Below are 20,522 nucleotides of genomic sequence, written 5' to 3' on the forward strand. Positions count from 1 at the left end.
CTTTAGTTTGTTTTCCAAGGATGCATGAGTCACATATAGGCAAATTGGTCACACAATCATCACACAGATAATTATTCTTGTGCAAAATTTCAAGACCTTTACCACTTATATGACCTAACCTTTTATGCCACAGAATAGACATGTCATGATTAACAGTGTTGGCATGCAAAACAGGTTCAGCAGAACACACATAGAGATTTTGCATTCTAACAGCTTTGAAAACAAATTTATCATGCATCATGATTCTTTGACAACCATCTCCCCAATTACCATGCAAACCACTATCTTCAAGAATAGCAACAGATAACAGATTACTGCTCAGTTTGGGAACATGCCTAACATTTTTAAGAGTTAATTCAAAACCAGATTCAAATTTTAGGCAGATTGTTCCAATTCCAACTACAGTTCTTTCACTGTTATCAGCCTTAGACACATTACCATTTTCAAGTTTCACATAGGAAGAAAACAGATGTCTATGAGGTGTCATATGATGGGTGCATGCAGAGTCAAAAATCCAATCATTATCACAAAGAGAGGAGATCACAGAGTTCACATAATCATGCATTACGTCACCTACCATAAACACATCACCAAGGTTATCACTCACAACATTAGCATGTTCATTGGTTCTTTCCTTTTTAGGCTCAGAACACTCATTAGCATAATGACCATTTTTACCACAGTTATAACACTTTGTGCCTTTGGCTTTAAACTTATTCCACCCCTTGCCCTTTTTAGGCTTTTGTAAAGACTGGTTTTGGTTACTAGAGGAAGCCTTGTTTTGAAATTTATTTTGAAAATTGCTTTGAAACTGATTTTTAGGCTTCCCTTTCACAAAATTGATTTCACCAAAAGATTTACTACCCTTGGTAGTTTTTAAATCCAGTTCTTTGCTTTTTAAACCATTTATCACAGTGTCCAAAGAAACCTTATCTATGCCATACTTAATGGCTGACTTTACATCACTGTAAGTATCAGGGATAGCATTTAACAAAACAATAGGAGAGTAATCATCAATATTTTTGTCTCCAGTTAACTTAATATCCTGAACCAGTTTTGTAAAAATGTCAAGGTTTTCATCAATGTCTTTGTTTAAATCCAGTTTGAATCTAAAAAAATTTTCCAACAAAAACATTTTGGAGGGCAAGGAGGTTTCAGTATAAAGTTCTTCCAATTTATCCCACAAGGCTTTAGCATTAGAAAACTAGGTTTTCCTAGTTTTCTAATCACAAAGTCACTTAGGTTCAAGATAATCAAATAATAAGCAAGTTCATAAAATTCTGCCTTCTTGGCAGCAGTAGTGTTATCATCATATGCTAATGTAACAGCTTTAAAACATTTTTGTTGCACTAAAACACCTTTTATTTTCTGTTGCCAAATAGGAAAATCCCCTTTTCCATCAAAAGGAGCAAAGGGATAAGCATTCATAGTTTCACACAGATAAGAGGCACAAAATCACACAGTCACACAGAATCACACAGAAAATACAGAGTAACGCAGTAAATAATCAGTAAATAATCAGATTGCCCTCCCCTTTCCAGATTCCTGCGACACTGATGCGGTCCGGACAAGAAAGGGTGGATGAGAGCAATCCTAGACTACACAAGTGCGGAAAAATAACCAAACAGAAGTAAGGGAAAGATCAAGTAAGGTCAAGTAATGCCACACAGGGCCACATAATGCCACACAGGGCCACCACGCCACACAGGGCCAACTCAATAGCCACACAGGGCTCCCAAACTCCACTGGTCAACGTACATAAAAAGAAAATTAGGGTTTCAGAGGTGTTACCTTGACAAGACCAAGTTAGGTTTTGATTACTCCGCTTTGAGTAGAGCTAAGCTATAGCCATAGCTCTGATACCACTGTAGGGTATCAAACTGCCCAGCTCCATCAAAAAACCTACTGTCAGATATATAAGTTCCCCTTGAGCAGTATTGATTACTGCCAAGGAGAATATATATATATATATAAATGTATAAATGAAAGAAAAGAATAAGAGGTATGAATAATTGAAAGAATAATAGATTGAGATTTTCAGCTCAGTCTTCCAATTTCACACCAGAGATTCACACTTCCAATATACACCACCAGAGTACCTCAAGAAGAACAGATCTTCTCTCTCTCTCTCACAACACTCAAACCCTAGATTACCCAGAAAACCACGAAGGAAGAACAGATCAAGCACTCAAGCTTACCCACTCACCAAAACCCCATTTTCTGAACTCACGAAGTAGAAAAACAGAGGGATTTAGGTCAAATTTAGGGTTTTCTCTGTCTTTCCCTCTTCCAGCCTCCATGTCTGTATTTAAAGGGACCGAAGTCAAATAGAGCCGGTGACGGCTGTAGTGGAAAGTCAAAGTCAGCACTGTACCATGCTGTTTGACCTCCAGCCATAACTCAGTCAATGCAGTACAAGGGAGGAAGAAGACAGAAGCAGGAGCGGCGGAGAAGAAGAAGAAAATGCTAGGGTTTCAGAGTGAGAGAAATGAAGAGAGAGAACAAGGTATTTAAGTGAGACAATGAACGGTCAAGATTCAGCCTAAAATCCAACGGATGGATTTGGCTCAGAAATGGATTGGGCTCACTTATAAATCTTGGGCTTAACTCAAACATGGTGGTGTATAAGACATGATGGCAATTGGGCTCTATGGCCCAAAACACATTTGGGCCAAAAACCAACACAAAATATACTATGTGCGTTCCGTTCGAAGCTCCAAGCAAAACGGCGTGGTAGCCACGAGGTTGACGGAGAATGACCGAACCTAGTCTGTTGATTCCGTCGCTAAAGGCCCCTCCATGGGCGCAGCCATATCTACTAGACATGGTCACGGGGCGAGTCGGGTTCGGGTCGGGGTCTGACTTTTAGATGACCCAAAACCGATCCGTGGGGAAGCGGGTCCGGGTCCGGGTTCAAACCGGTTTTCGTTTTTTTTTCCCCAAATAATTACAAGAAAGAAAAAAAAAACTTAAATTGAAACTTGAAAAAACTTGAGATTAACTTTAAATTCAAAATTACAAAAGAAAAATTGACTTTAAACGTTAATCAATTTTAGAAAAAAATGAAACGATTAGGATCTTGAGACATAAACTAAACAAAATGAAAGTTGTGAATATTGGATTAGAGGTATTTATAAGTAAAAATAATAATTGAGAAAGTTTTCAAAATTTCAAAATTAAAAAAAAAAAAATCAAAATTCAATCTTTTTTTTTAAATTAAATCGTATTTTTTTATGTTTTTCAAAATTAAATATATATGCATTTGTTACAAGTGGAGATTTTTAATATTAATAATAGTGAACATGTCAATCAATAATTTTTTAAACATTAGTTATACAATTATTATAATAATTTTACAGTGTTATTTATATTAATATATTTATAGTTAGGATTATTATAACAAAGAATATGTATAACATAAACAAAAAGTGAAAAATGATTATAATAAATAATGTTAAATAGATTATTAATTATCATATTCATTATAATAAAATAATATTAATTAAATTACTTACAAATATAATATGATAAAAAAAAAAAAAAAAACTGAAAGAACTTGAGCTTAATCCATTTAAATCTTACGATTCGATTCTAATATTTGAATAAAATGTACATGTAAAAAATGATTAAATCATATGATATTCGATTCTCTATATTTTTTATAAGTTTCTTATATTGCATTTGTTGATAATTTAGTTAAAATTATTTAATAATAATTAATATGAAAATTAATAATTTATTTAACATATTTATATATCATTTAAATCATTTTACACCGGCGTTTTGTGTGACACCCCTTTTCTAATTACACTTTACTTAGTAATTTAGAATATGCTAGCGGAAAACTTATAGAAAATAATGAGTGTGGAATGCTCGTTTTAAAAATCACCTTCTACAAATAGAAAGTTACGCATAAATTTTTTTCTTTTTAAAATCAGAGGAAGAGTGTCCACATAATACCACATCATATACAATTAACCAAATATCACAAAAAGGAACATGAATGACTAGATTATTTAAATTATCAAGAGTAACGAGAGGAATTTCTGACAGATTAGGTAGATCAACTTCGAAAATTAATTTCTCTTAAACCGTTAATGAACATACTTTGAAAATTTAACCACATTCTCTCATATGGGTCTAAATCACTCCTATAAAACAGTTTTAAAATATCATAAACTATTTGAGAGAAATAATTAAAGGCATGCAACTGTACAGATTGAAATTCCAGAACAGAGGAGGGAACTTTGAAAATTATTTATAAATTCCTTACTATTCTAAACACTACCAAATTTTATACCGAAGTAGATAAGTGAGTTAGGAACATACGCCAAGTTAAATGGATTCATTTGAGTAAGAAAAACTGCATATATTGATGCATGTCCTAAAATGACTCAGCATGTGCACAGTTATGGAAATTAATTCATAATAAATTCGTAACTTATCCAAATGATGCAAAAGACCTACCAAAATAATCCTAACAGAAAGTCCTATGAATTTGTAAAATTACATGCAATTATAAACAGAAGATGTATTTAATACGGATTATCGAACAACAGGGCAGAACACAACATATAATTAACCGATAAGCATTATGTAGAAGTTTGGCAAAAAGAGGAAATCAAAATCCTAATTATTATTAGATGCAATGTTCTTACTAATAAAATCCCCCGAGGGGTGGAAGAGTACGATAATAGATATCTAAGACCGTATCGAAAGTCATTAAAATTAAACTATACAAGTAGAACAATATGGCTAAATTAAGAGCACACAAGCTCCACACGCCTTCCATATGAACACATCCCTTGATTCTCGAACTCGACTCCAACTTTACGACTCGTGCTCGGGATTGAAAGTACCTACAAGCATTTCAACACCTATATGAGTCTTTTGGACTCAATGAGAATTCCGAAGAAATAACGAATACACCGTGCTTATTCGATCTATGTTTTCCAAGATTTTCCAACTTAAAAAACGTGCAAGTGAAGTTAGTATATATTATTCATTTCACATATTCAAAGTTAGCTTTCACATAAGCACACATATTTCCACATATTTCACAAAGGCACATAGTTTAGTTACAAGTCACAAAAGCAAGTAAGACACATAACAACTCAAGCAAATAACATATATCACATATTTACACATATAGCAAAACAACTCAAAGCATTCAGTTATTTATAATTACAATCTCCAAGTTTCATTAATTAAGGTTCAAGCCCTCTTTCTCAAGAGACTTGAAGTTTTCTTTCAAGTAGCACCAAATTTCCATTTACTTCATTTTCTTTCCAAAATATTCGAACCATCAACAATTCAATCACACAAAATTCCACTTTTATTAATCTTGTTCTCGGTTTTTATCTTCGTATATTATCTTATTACTCATAGATCATAAACCATGGATCGTAAGCTTCCTCGACCCGAAGGGAGTACACTTACAACCGCGTAGGTCGATATATATATATATATATATATATATATATATATATATATATATATATATATATATATATATATATATATATATATATATATATATATATACACACACATAGAAACATATACTTATATATATAGCACATATGGATTATAAATAAACCATGGATCAAGTACTTTCTTCGACCACGCAGGTTTACGAAAACCATGGATCGAAGTTTCCTCAAGATCACGCATGTCTAGTATATATACATAAATAAAATTACAATATTATTCTTAGTTCTTCAAGATTATATCATTTAAAGCTTAGATTCTTACATGCATGGATGATCAAAGCATAAATTAAACACAAAGTTTTATTTTCTTTCTCCTTTAGTTTTCGGTCACCACAAGAACATTAACAAGAAATTAAAGAGAAGAAAAATACTATTGGTGTTGAAGCACTTGTAGCAAGAATTCGAAAATTCTCACCTTAATCTTCTTAGAAAATTGGAAGGGTGTTCTTTCCTTTCTACAAGGAGAAGAAGAAGACATTTTAGAAAGAGGGGAAGAAGAAGCTTAGTTTCTTGAAATTTTTGAAAATGAAGAAAAGAAAGAAGAGGAAGAAGACTTACTCCTTTGGCCAAGAATTTTACTCTTGAAAGAGAGAATTTGGAGCTTTCCTACACTATAATTTCGAAAATTGGGAGAAGAGGAGAAAGAGATTTTAATTTTTAGAATGTGTAGAGAAAAATGAGAAATAGATGAAGGCTTGGGTTGTATTTATAGAGTTGTGAGGGACTTGCACGCTTAATGATTAAGGAGTGGTCTTTTTGCAATTTAGGAAAACTTAGGAATTATCTAGAGGGACTTCTTTGCAATTTCATTTAACTCTCCAAAAGAAATTCAAAAAGGAAAAATCTTAATGCACATGGGCTCACCTAGACAAGGGTTGTACTCAAGGAAAATATTTGGTCATGTGTTGTACCATGGTCAAAATTGAGGGATGAATAGGAGGGATTTTCTATTTTTATTTAAGAAATTATGTGATTTAAAATTATCCTAACAAATAAGTTCTAGGAAACAAAGGAGTATAATTAATCTCTAGATTAATAATTAACTAAGATGATTAATTTAATTTCGTCCAAAAATTATTTCGGACTAATGCATTCTATATGAAATTTCACCGGTTATCACATAAATAAAATCTTAAACTAATAAACGCACATAAGAGATAAAATCACGTAAACTAAGTAGATGCTAATTAATGAAAAATTAAATTATCGGAGACGTGGGGTGTTACATTTTATATTATATATATTTATTGTCTACCTTTAATAAAAAATGTTGGTTGACCCAGTGGTAAGAATTGTCCATTCTTTCAACACTTGCCCGAGTTCGAATGTTGTTTAATACCCTGGTCAACGGAGCGGGGCTGGTCCGGGCCGGGTCCGAGTCAAACCCATGGGCGCCGCCATATCTACTACCAGCAGAAAAAAATCACACGGAGATATTTATCACGAAAGCAAATATTTGATTAGAAAAAATGTCCTCGAAATAGTGAGATCAAAAGAAATAAAGTAACACATTACCAAAACAATGTCAAAATAAATGTTTAAGAAATGAAATTATTTTACAACAAATTACCTCGATAAAAGAAAATCTTTAGTGGAGTGCATAGTAAGTTCAGTACTTTGCAAATCGACCTATAAATGAATAATAATCAAGCATATAAGTAATAAAAATAAACATTGTTATTTAATGTCAGTTTTTTATAGTCACCTTCCTATCCGTACTAATAACCTTCTTGTGCTAGTAAAATTAATCACTTCATTCCAACTTGATGAATATTTTTATGCCACCTCTACTCTTAACTCTTGACATTGTGGCGTATAATTGTCAATGCCAGCTGTAATACTAATATTATTCCTATTGTTATTGCTATTGCCATTTTTGTTTATGCCTTTCTTGCAGAGCATGATAGCTTCACATTTCATTTCTCTAACCTCAATAATGAGACCTTTATGAACAGAACCATCGAGAATGTTCCAATACTCCTGAATTGAGTTATTGGGAACACTACTTGCAGTGAGGCTCGGAAAATCCAAAGATTTTGCGTGTCAAAAGAATGGTAGTTGCATTGGTCCTAACACCAACCTTGGGGGATATCGATGCAACTGCTTTGATGAAAATGAGGGCAATTCATATCTTGAGCCAGGCTGCAAAGGTTAGTTCTTTTGAGATATTAGTCGAGTTACAAATTTATTAAAAAAAATTGACTTTGATGAGCTAACTCTAATGATATTTATTTATGAATTTTAGTCACAAATTATTGCGAGAACAGTCCATGTGACCCAGAAGGAGAATGCACTAGTAAAGATGGTGGTTATAAATGTAAATGTCCTCGTGGCTTCAATGGAGATGGCACAAAAGATGGAAATGACTGCTTTAAAGAAAATATGGCGCTGAAGTCCGCGTAAGGTACTTGTAAATGATAAAATTCAAGTGTCTAATTGTGTTTCAAATATTAAACCAAAGGAAAGATAGCAGCTTCCAGACTTTAGTTTAGTTTAATTAGCTTAAGACAACACTAATACCGCATGAATTCCAATTGCTTTGATATGGTTAAATTTAGTTTAATATATGTATGATGTCAAAATATGAATTTTCAGGTTTCGGTTTCGATTTCTTGACCGTGATAATTGACATTACTTAGATATACGTTACCATCCAGTAGTGGAAACTCATGAAACTAAGAGAGAAATTATTCCACTAAAACGGTGGATCGTTATTGACGCAACTTCTTTTTTCCAACGAGGGTAGTAAAGAATCAACAAAAATATTTTCTGCCGAAGAGCTCGAAAAGGCCTCCAAAAACTATTCAGAAGATCGCATCCTTGGACAAGGAGGTTACAGAACGGTATACAAAGGAATTATGAGAGACAAACGTGTTGTGGCAATCAAGAAATCAATAAATATGGATCAGAATCAAATTGAGGTCTTCCATCTATGAGGTGGTTATTCTGACTCAGGTAAATCACGTAAATGTGGTCAAACTAATGGGATGTTGTTTGGAAACTATTCCTTTGTTAGTATATGAATACATCTCAAACAACATCCTATTTCACCGTATCCACAACATTGGGGAATAGCCATGGTTTTCTTGGGCATTGGGGAAATGCCATTGTTTTCTTGGGCAAATCGGCTGAGGATTGTCACAGAGGCGGCCGGTGCACTTGCATGTTTTCATGCCACAGAAGGAATGCCGATTATCCACAGAGATGTTAAGTCGCCAAATTAAACATATTGTTGGATGAGTAATATACAACAAAAATAGCAGATTTTGGAGCTTCAAGATTGGTGTCATCGGTAAATCAGAAGTGACCACTCTTGTTTAGGGTACTTCGGGTTATCTTGATTTTGAGTAATTTTTTTTTATACCGACTGAGAGAGAAAAGTGACATTAATAGTTTCGGGGTCGTCCTGGCTGAGATCCTCACAGGCAGAAAAGCTTTGTCTATTGGAAATATGGAAGAATATATAAACCTGGCTATGTACTTTGTAGGGTCTATGAAGGAAAATTGCCTTTTGCGAATAATCGAGCCGAGGATTTTGAGAGAAGGGTGTTTGGAGCAAATCGGTGCGGTGGGTGAGCTTGTTAAGAGATGTGTAAAGTTGAACGGAGATGAAAGGCGGACTATGAAAGAAGTGATGATGGAATTGGAGAGGCTGAGAAAGTACGATTTATATTCCCACGAACAAGAAGAAATAATCCATGATGAAAACATGAGATTAACAGGTGAGAAACAACCTGAAATACTCTGGAAGGATCAATCCGGACAATCTTTTGTCCCATGCACGAAACAGGCCTTCGTTTAAACAAAGGGCACAAGGTTTTTCGTGTTCAATGGTTCTTGATTTATTACTATTTGTGCTCATGTTTGAGAATACTGTATTACATATTGTGGTCATTTGGACTTTATTTATTGCAAGAACTTTTGGTGATTATCAGTTTCTTGATTTTGTAAAAAAACGTGTGAACATTTATTGGGAAGTAATTTTGAAGTTTCAAAATTATTTGAAATAACATTGTTGGATATTTGACTTTTCAGTCAAACATAATTTAATTGTTTTGACGTTGTTAAATCAATTTTTATTATTTCTGAATTTATTATTATTATAGAATTTATTATTTTAATTCAGATTTATTATTTAGAATTAGTGGGCGGGTACTGTTAGCTTAGTGGGTAGTTATTTAAACACATATTTAATTAATCCACTAACCAATTAATCTACTAAATCATTATCTCTCCTAGTGTGTTAATTTCGTGCCGGGCAAGGAGCTGTTGGACTTTATAAATTGGAGAAGAACTGTTCATTTCTCACCTTTTCAGCAGAGAGTTGAGAGCACAGAGCTGCGGGTGTTGGAACACCTTTACCATCACCCTGTTTTTTTATGTTTTTTTAACTACAGAATTGAGTCTTTTTTGTATTCAATGTCATTGTATACTGCATTGTATTTCTAGAGTGTTGCTAAACAATACCATCAGAGAGTCTATGGATTGGTTTACGAAGAAATCAACTTGTGATTTCTTATTAGAAGAGACGATCTTGGCTTCTCATTTTTATTCTTTTGAGTACTGGTTTGTATTCCTAGAGTGCTGTTAAGCAATATCATCATAGATTTTAGGAATTGATTTTCGAAGAAATCAACTTGTGATTTCTTCTTAGAAGAGAAGATCTTGGTTTCTCATTTGTATTCTTTTGAATACTGTTTTGTATTCCTAGAGAGCTGTTAAGTTATAGAGTCTATGAATTGGTTTACGAAAAAATCAACTTGTGATTTATTGTTAGAAGATAAGATCTTAGCTTCTCATTTATATTCTTTGAATACTGTTTTTTGCCTATGAAAGCACATCAAGTAGATAATAATTTAAAATTTGTGTTATTACTGCATAATCTTTCTCAACACAAGTTTTTGTTTATTGTTTGAAAGAAATCTCTAATTTTATATCGAGTTATATAAATTTACACAAATTCGGAGACATTGAATTCTTTCAAAAATGAAATGAGAGAGGGGTTTGACCGGTTGGCCCTTAAGACATTGTCAAACTAAACATGATTAATTTTGTTTACATCTAAGGATTTGAAGTATTTTAATCTAAGGACAAACAATTATGGATCTCAATAAGGGTTTATTAGGGATAACCCCTTGTTTATATTTTCTAATGAGGTAGATCCAATTAATTTTTCCCTTTTTGAGATACACCCAAATTTGCCAACTTGGCAAAATATATTATGTAATTTTCCTTCAATACCCCTGTTTTATTTTTGAACGGCATTTATTTCCTTAACTACGTGATATGAGATTGCTGATACGTTGCCTAAAATCACGGAATAAAATTACGTGAGTATATTGGCGGTTTCTATCAAATCTTGTACAATCGGTTTTTGAAGAATTTCTCCAGCGTTTCATCGTTTTCCATCGGATTTGAAGATTTTTTCACCGGCGTGGGAATAGGTTCGGATTTTAGCGTTCATCGTTGTCCGTCGTTAAGAGGGTATGAATGTGTTTTTTTTTCGTTTTTTTTCGTTTTTATTTTCGCTGTATTTTCGCTGTATTCGTTTTTAATATTTGTGTTGATACTTGATTCTATTAAGTAGAACGTTTTTTAACAAAATTACGTCGTCACATATACATCGTTATTTCGGCTGATGATGTTTGTTTGGAAGATGATTCACAGAGTTAGAAGAGGATGGTTCACGCAGTCGGACCAGAGTTGTTTTATATGAATGTCGTAGTTGGTTTATGCAATAATCGAAATAAATGTCTGGTGTGGTCGAGTTCATGAGTTTGATCCCGATTGATAGTTGGTTTATTTGTTTACAACGGTCGATTTTAGGAACCTCGGTAGTACATTAAAATATATTTCGTAGTCTTTTTCAGTTGAGTGTTTGGATTATGCATTTTAAGTTTATTTTTGATGATATTAATTTATTGTCATTCAAATGTATTTGCAGTCTATTTAATTATTTTTTAGTATTCTGCATTTTTAAATTCGTTTCATGATTTTAGGTTTTTTCGATGGCGGATTTTGTACGGATTTTGTTGAGGTTTGGTGGGTTGGTTGCTATAAAGAGATGTTCGAATGGGTTTTCTCGCGGTTCATTGGTTGCATTTGTTATTTCAAAGTGGCCACAACTCGATGGATGGGATATAAACATGACATATAGGCTAGAAGGCATTGGTGAATGTATCTTGGCTGACAATGATGACATGATGTCGATGTTTGAAATGTTATAAGATCTCTCGTTGGGTTTTCTCGCGGTGCAAGAGGAGGGTTCACGTAGTCTGACCAGAGTTATTTTATATGAATGTCGTAGTTGGTTTACGCAGTAATCGAAATAAATATTTGGTGTGGTCGAGTTGATGAAGTTGAACCTGGTTGATAGTTGTTTTGTTTGTTTACAGCAGTCGATTTTAATTACTCGGTAGTACATTAAAATATATTTCGAAGTCTATTTTAATCGATTATTTGGATTATGCATTTCTTAAATTCATTTGATGATGTTAATTTTTTGTCATTGAAATGTATTTGGTAGTCTATTTAATCAATTTTTCGTATTCTGCATTTTTAAGTTCATTTGATGATTTTAGGTTTTTTTAGATGGCTAATTTCGTACGGATTTTGTTGAGGTTTGGTGGGTTGGTTGCTATAAAGAGGTGTTCGAATGCTATTTTTCAACCACATAGTATATTAATGATTTCAATATAGTACATTAATCTGCTATGATAGTATATTACGGTTATAGTAGTAGTATGAAATTTTGTTACAAACAATGTACCACTGAAATGACCAGAACATTGAGAACAAAGCAAACGTAAACTAATTCCAACATAACCAATAAAATACTTAAAACACATCATAACACAATCAAACCAATATGTCAAGTTAAAAAACTCTAGTACATTAATAATCTCATAATAGTATAATAAAATGATAATGGTAGTATCTTACGTAATCATAATAGTATACTTATGATTAAAACAACTACGATACTCATATAAAATAACTCTGGTCAGAATACTTGAACCCTCCTCTTGCGACTACGTGAATCTTCTGGAGACAAACATCATCAATCAATAACGATGTATATATCACGACGTAATTTTTTTTTAAACGATCTACATTAATACCAATGTTACAGCCACCATCCCCTGTTCCAGCCACCATCACCTGCGCAGCCACCATCACCTGCTCCAAGGTCGTAACAATCAATTTAGAAGTGATATCGTCGTTGGCCGCCGTCACTGCTCCAATCTAGGGTTACTCAAATCTAGGATTACTCAAATCTAGGGTTTTGATAATTCTTCGGCCCATAGTTGATTAACGAGATGCATAGTCGATTTACATCTGTATTAATCGACTATCAGTGTTAAATTAATAGACTATCCCGTATCATTTAATAGACTATCCCATAGATCTAATTCGACCATGGATCTGGTTAATCGACTATGGGCCGAAAATATGGGCCGAAGAATCATCAAAACCCTAGATCTGAGAAGTGACGGTGGAGGATTTGTGTTTTAATATTAATAGACTATCCCATATCAATTAATATACTATCCCATAGATCTAATTCGACTATGAATCTCGTTCATCGACTATGGGCCGAAAAATCATCAAAACCCTATATCTGAGAAGTGACGGCGGCAGCCGCCGGTGGCCAACGACGATAACAACGACATTGGGCATTTAAGTTACTTGGCTTCACTCCTAAATCGAGTGTCGCACCCTTGGAGGCGGAGGTGGTGCCGGTCGAGGTCTAGGTGGAGGTGACGATCTTGGAGGCGGAGGTGGTGGCGGTGGAGGTGCTGGTGGCCTGCCAATCTATCGTTGCTACACCTATGATTTAGGGCTTGAATTCGGTATGCGATTAGAGAAGATCTGCAATTATACGAAAGTCACAGTCGATTAAGCAAAAAACATACCAACATACCGACGGGTGATGACTCAACAAGCGTCGAAGACGTACCAATGCGGTGTTGGTCGGAGTACAGAAAAGTCGTCAATCCACCGTATAGCGTGTTACCGTCGCCGGCGTATAGTATTATCTGGTTTTTTTCGGAGGTTTTGCAAATTTTTGGTAGTGGGTTTGTGGGGATTGTGTTTTAACGGGAAAATAGGGAGAGATTTGATATAGTTTCAAAAGGTAAAGTAACGGGATTTGTGGGATTTGATTGAGGGTATTGATGGAATTTAGTAAAATATGGGTTTTTATCAAAATGGCAAATTTAAATTTGAATCTACACCTAATATTTGTAAGACTAAGGGGGTTATATCTAATGGACCCTCTCAATAATTATGGTGTAGGTTACTACCATTTGAGTCACAAACAAATAATTATGGACTCAATAATTTGTCTGAAAACTTGAGAGCAATTACTATTTAATTAATCCGTTATCCGCCTAATATTATATAGCTCAAGTAATTAATTGGAAGTGTTAGAATCCGAGAGGATTCTAATTTCGGTTTTTCAGCACGTGTGTGAAAACCGTGTATAAAAACTAGGGAAGTTTCCTTAGTTCGTTTAAACTCTTATTTTGTCATTAATTTATTAAATTGCCTAAGTGTTTTGATTAACAAGGAACTTTCTTGACAAAAGACTTTCATTTGTTTCACAACTCTTCTTCCTTACGTGAGAATAAAAATAACCTAATGGGCTATACATTTGCACAGGGCTCTACTATTCAAAAGGAAGTATAAAAGGAGGAGCATCAACGTCTTTGGAGGCCGTCCCTTTTATTTTGAGAGAAAAAATATTTTCTGCTCTTACCTTGCTGCTCCAGACCTTTTGATCTTAATCGAGAGAAGAATTCAGAGAAAATATATTTTTTCCTCTCGTTTTTATTGATCCATCGTGATACGTGATTTTCATAGAAAATATATCGGCTTCAAGGCTTTGTGGTGAAGACACCAAGATTCAACGAGTATCACAAGTTTGCTTCGTCTATATAAAAAGAAGATCGGTTCTTCGGGAGAGGGGGTTAAACAGATCTCGGGAGGAGATCGATCCGCCGACTGAGGGATTCAGCGTTGAAGGGAGTTCAACCGTGCGGAGCAAGGGACGTGCTGCAAATTGAAGATTTATAATTCAGTGTAGTATACAAGAACGGCGTCAACAAAGAGGGAGTCTTTGTATTTTGATTAAGTCCTACTACTGTATTCGTAAAACTAAAAATTAGTAAATTTTATTTGCAGGTCCCCGTGGATGTAGGGTACAATTGTTTCCGAACCACATTAAAATTTGTGTCTCGTTTATTTCTGTTTTTACGAACTGCTTCACGAACTGTTGCAACACTTCACGCAACAGTAACGAAAAACTGAATCTGACACAAATAATTTATATCTGCACGAAATAAATTCTAACAATTGGCATCAAGAGCCTGTCACTAGATACACTTAGTGAGATTTTGGGATTTAATTTTTTAATTTGTTTTATGCAGATATGTTTCATCGTGAAGGAGCTTCTACAGTACGACCACCTCTCTTGGATGGACCAAATTACTCTTACTGGAAATCGAAGATGAAGATGTTCATCAAGTCAGTTGATGAACGAGCTTGGCGTGCTATTGTGACTGGTTGGACCCCGCCCATGGCTAAAGGAACGGATGGTATACAAACGGTAAAACCAGAAGAAGCATGGACTAATGAAGAGATATTACTTGCCAATTACAACTCGAGGGCGATAAACTCAATTTTCAGTGGCGTTGGTGACAATCAGTTCAAACTGATAGCATCGTGTGAATCAGCAAAAAGGGCATGGGAGATCCTACAAGTGACGTATGAAGGCACATCAACTGTTAAAACATCTAAGTTGCAGATGCTAGCCACGAGATTTGAGAGTCTTCATATGGAGGAGGACGAGACGATTGCTGATTTCCACGCTAAGCTATGTGATATTTCAAATGAATCGTATGCACTAGGTGAACAATACTCGGAAACAAAGTTGGTAAGAAAGGCACTACGTTCATTACCAGAAAGATTCGCTTACAGAGTTGCAGCAATCGAAGAAGTGAGAGATATCAATACGCTAAAGCTAGATGAACTCATGGGTAAAATGCAAACCCAAGAAATGAATTTTAGAGCAAATATTCGAGAAAAGAAAAAGGTGAAGAATGTGGCATTCCAAGCTGAAGCTTCCCATGGCATCTCACAAGGCCAAACATTTCATGAGTGTGACATTGATGTTGAAGAATCCTTAGCAATTATGTCAAATAACCTCGAAAGCCTGCGTCAAAAAATTGAAAATAGAGAAAATTCCTCTCAATCAGGTAAGTCTGTTAACCCTAACAAATTTAAAAAGTTTTCTAATAATGGTTATTTTGGTGATGCAAAGTCTAGGAGAAAGCAATGTCGAGAGTTTGGGGGTTTTGGACATATTCAGGCCGAGTGTGCGAACACTTTGAAGAAAAACAAGATGTCACTCACCACTATTTGGAGTGATAAAGAGGACAGTGATGAGGATGAGAACAACAAAGGAGATCAAACCACTAACTTTATGGCATTCAGTGGTACTACTTCGATGAGCAGAACCGAGGGAACTGTTGCAACAGTCTGTCCGACAGATTTCAGGTATGATGAATTATCTTTAAATAAGGACAATAGTCTGACTTCATCATTTAATTTTGCAGGTGAATCTGAGAGCAGTAGTGATGATGAAGAGCCAACCCTCGAAGAGGTGAAAGATGTATATGAAAAAATGTACCGGAAGTGGCTTGAAGTATCTGAGGTAAATAAGCGCCTTGAAAATGATAAGCATGTTCTCATAGAGGAAAATAAAGTGTTGAAGGTAAGAATTTCTACTCTTGAACAAAATGTTATTTCTTCTAGTAGAGAAATAGATAGCTTGCAGGTTAAATTTGCTCAAACCCAAGATGTTATTTCTAAGTTTAATACTGGTAGAGTAACTTTGAATGAAATTTTGAACAAAAATCAGCCGAACTACTGTCGTATAGGTATAGGGGGTAACCAGCTATCTACTGGTGCATCGAAACAGAAAGAAAATCCTAAAAGAAAAATCAATTTTGTTAAGCAATCCACTGTTTCACAGACTGTTGCGACAGTTGCACCAACACAGCCATTTCAAAGAAAATTTTTTGTTCCTACCTGTCATTTTTGCCATGTTCCTGGTCATATACGACCCAGGTGTTTTAAGTACTTGAAAATGGTTAAAAGAATAATGGCCCGCTCACCACTTTCCGCTAAAATTGATCACACTTTTGTGTCGTCTCAAAAACCCAAGATAAAGGTTGATTTAGTGAATAAAACTCAACAAAAAATCTGGGTAAAGAAGTCTGATCTTAATTGTTTATCTGCCATTACTTCTTTAAACTCATGTGATGATTGTACTAACTGTTCCAATAGTTCTGGTGACAAAGCTAGTTTGGGGAATAAAAAACTTGGTAATCTGAATTGTGATAATTTGTATGCGAAAAATAAGTTTATGAATCCAATTCAGCATTCGAGAACTAAGCTTACTGATATTTGTCATCTTTTCATAAGGGGCTTGGTCGAAAAGGGGGTTGTCTCAATTGATTATGCTGCAACAGAGAATGAATTAACTGATGCTTTTGCAAAAACCCTTGATGCACAGAGATTTGATTCCTTGCGAAAATCGCTGGGAATTTATGTTGTTTAATCTGATGCAGTTGCATGAACTGTTGCAACAGTCTGTGTGTCCAGACTTGCAACTTTTAGTGGTAGGACACTTCATATGTTTTTGCATCTCATATAGGACCTGCATTAAGCATACTGCATATGATTGAGACTAATGTGAGTTTGATACTTCGTGTACATCTAAATTTTGTGGGGGTAGAACTTCACCAATTCCCAAAATGAGTACTTAAAAGGCTCCAACTTATTTATTTCTCTGAATAGTCTTGTCATGGTTGGATGTTTTTATTGGGAAAAGCTGCCTCTTTTAATGAGTGAAAGCTACTCTTGAACTACTGTTACTAATATATATATCTACAACCATTTGGTCAGTGAATAGTTCGAAGCCTTTTTGAGTCGAGCCAGTAAATCACGTAGCCGAAAGCTCGCTACAAGACTCAATTAGAAAGCCCAGGGGACTACACATTGCACGGCCAATATAAATTATATATATATGGTCAGTGAATAGTTCGAAGCCTAGTTGAGTCGAGCCAGTAAACCACCTGACCGAACACTTACTACAAAGCTCAATTAGAAAGCCCAGGGGACTACACATTGCACGACCACCATAATCTCGTTCCTTTTATTTGCTATGTTTTTCATGAGAAAAAGCTACCATTAGACGTGTGTGTACGCTACCTAATAAGAGCATCTTTGTGTTTGACTTGGGATTATTAAGTTTGTTGGTTGCATTGGCAGTCGGATTTTTGGGGATTGCGCTTATCGTGAATGTGAAGATAAATCCCATATGTTTTGTTTGTCCATGCAGTATCCTATTCACATATGTCTCTTCACTCATGTTTATTTTGTCATGTTTACTTCTCGTCTTGCATTAGGCATTATTTAAAAAAAAAAAAAAAAAAAAAAGAGAGAGAGAGAGACGGGATTTTTGTTTATGTGCCGGTTAAATTTAATTTTTTTTTGCAGCCGGATCTATTGAGCTTACTCCTCACATTTCCACGTTTCGTATGAAGTTTGGCAAAGTCTGTAGCCTTTGTTATTTAATGTTGGATTTGATATCACTATCCTTTGATTTTCGCATTGCAATTATCGTGTGGTATTGAGTTTGTGAGTTTGTGATTTTGTGTGCCCGTCGTGTATGGTGATTCTGCTTACTTACTTTCAAAATTCTCTCTACGTTTGATCTTTTTGTTAAGTGTTTGAACAGCTTGCTCGAATCATCAAGATCATTAGCCCATGTTGAGTTATCTATGCATGGTGATTGCCCAGAAATGGGGAGAAAAGAACAGTCAGCGATGGCATGAACACGGGAAGAGTTCCGACAACTGTTGCGACAGTGCATCAGACAGCTGCTGGAACAGTACAGGAATGCAGGGGGAGTTCAGACAACAGTTGAGACAATGCATCATACAGTTGTTGGAATAGTGCAGAAATACATGACAAATAAGGAGGAATTCATTGTAAAGGGAAGTTGATTCTGCTACTGCATATTTTTTATTGTTCTTTGCTTAATTGAACAACTGTACACTATCTGCTGAACTGTTTGATAAACTGTTGCAACAGTTTATATGTGCAGATGTTATTCTGAATTTGCTAACCCTTGTTCATGCATGTATCATATAGTTAGGGGGAGTAAATATTCTGACCAATCAATGCCAAAGGGGGAGAGTGTTAGAATCTCGTGGGATTCTAAGTCAACAACACCAAGTGAAATTCTATGGAGATGTTTATTGTCATTAATTGGTTTAGGTCTTCACAAGAATATAAAAGGAGGAGCTATAATGCCGACGTTATTTGCTGAGTCTCTTATCACGTGGATGATTTACCACGTCGCGTTCCACCGATCTCCATGTCTACCAAGCCAAGTAAGCAAAGGGGAAGAATGAATGCATTTGCAAGAGGAGCTGCCTAAGGATCATGCACAGGGAGATACACATGCAGGGGGAGTTAACTTTGTTGTGAACCACCTGCCGAAGCCACTACTGTGGGAACAGTTGCTGAAACTGTGGCACTTACTATTGCAGCAGTTGATGCCACTCTTGTTGTTGAAAGAGTTGATGATGATCCTTAGTTTTATTGTTTCCGTCTATCATCTAATTATTTTATTTTCAGGTATTTGACTAAGGGGGAGGACTTGATTATAATAAATAGATGACAAAGGGGGAGATTGTTAGAATCCGAGAGGATTCTAATTTCGGTTTTTCAGCACGTGTGTGAAAACCGTGTATAAAAACTAGGGAAATTTCCTTAGTTCGTTTAAACTCTTATTTTGTCATTAATTTATTAAATTGCCTAAGTGTTTTGATTAACAAGGAACTTTCTTGACAAAAGACTTTCATTTGTTTCACAACTCTTCTTCCTTACGTGAGAATAAAAATAACCTAATGGGCTATACATTTGCACAGGGCTCTACTATTCAAAAGGAAGTATAAAAGGAGGAGCATCAACGTCTTTGGAGGCCGTCCCTTTTATTTTGAGAGAAAAATTATTTTCTGCTCTTACGTTGCTGCTCCAGACCTTTTGATCTTAATCGAGAGAAGAATTCAGAGAAAATATATTTTTTCCTCTCGTTTTTATTGATCCATCGTGATACGTGATTTTCATAGAAAATATATCGGCTTCAAGGCTTTGTGGTGAAGACACCAAGATTCAACGAGTATCACAAGTTTGCTTCGTCTATATAAAAAGAAGATCGGTTCTTCGGGAGAGGGGCTTAAACAGATCTCGGGAGGAGATCGATCCGCCGACTGAGGGATTCAGCGTTGAAGGGAGTTCAACCGTGCGGAGCAAGGGACGTGCTGCAAATTGAAGATTTATAATTCAGTGTAGTATACAAGAACGGCGTCAACAAAGAGGGAGTCTTTGTATTTTGATTAAGTCCTACTACTGTATTCGTAAAACTAAAAATTAGTAAATTTTATTTGCAGGTCCCCGTGGATGTAGGGTACAATTGTATCCGAACCACATTAAAATTTGTGTCTCGTTTATTTCTGTTTTTACGAACTGCTTCACGAACTGTTGCAACACTTCACGCAACAGTAACGAAAAACTGAATCTGACACAAATAATTTATATCTGCACGAAATAAATTCTAACAGGAAGCATATGAAATTGATCAACTGGAGTTGACTAAACCAGTTGCAGTTCTGCATAGGATGAAACTTAAGAAAGTTTATGTTGAGAAGAACAAGATGGTTATCGTGTTTATGTTGACCAAACTTATTTTAGGATTTCTTTTTGGGTTTTTTTTTTTTTTGTTTTTTTTGGTTTTTTTTTTTTTTTTATTGTTAAAAATATTTAGATAATAAAAAAAAACTCAAGATGAATATTATATATATATATATATATATATATATATATATATATATATATATATATATATATATATATATATATATATATATATATATATATATATATATATATATA

General features: G+C 34.8%; 1 long non-coding RNA gene across 1 annotated transcript; it reads right to left on the reverse strand.

The window, feature by feature from the left end:
* Positions 1-4,717: 4,717 nt before the first annotated feature.
* LOC148769046 (uncharacterized) lies at positions 4,718-6,588 on the reverse strand. The gene is made up of 3 exons (XR_016032004.1): positions 6,051-6,588; positions 5,908-5,947; positions 4,718-4,859 (listed from the first exon to the last, which is right to left on the reverse strand). It is a non-coding gene; the product is annotated as an uncharacterized LOC148769046 (long non-coding RNA).
* Between the last annotated feature and the right edge of the window lie 13,934 nt (positions 6,589-20,522).

Source organism: Erythranthe guttata, chromosome 7 (assembly GCF_056151865.1).
Source record: "Erythranthe guttata isolate IM_541 chromosome 7, IM_541, whole genome shotgun sequence".
NCBI lineage: Eukaryota > Viridiplantae > Streptophyta > Magnoliopsida > Lamiales > Phrymaceae > Erythranthe > Erythranthe guttata.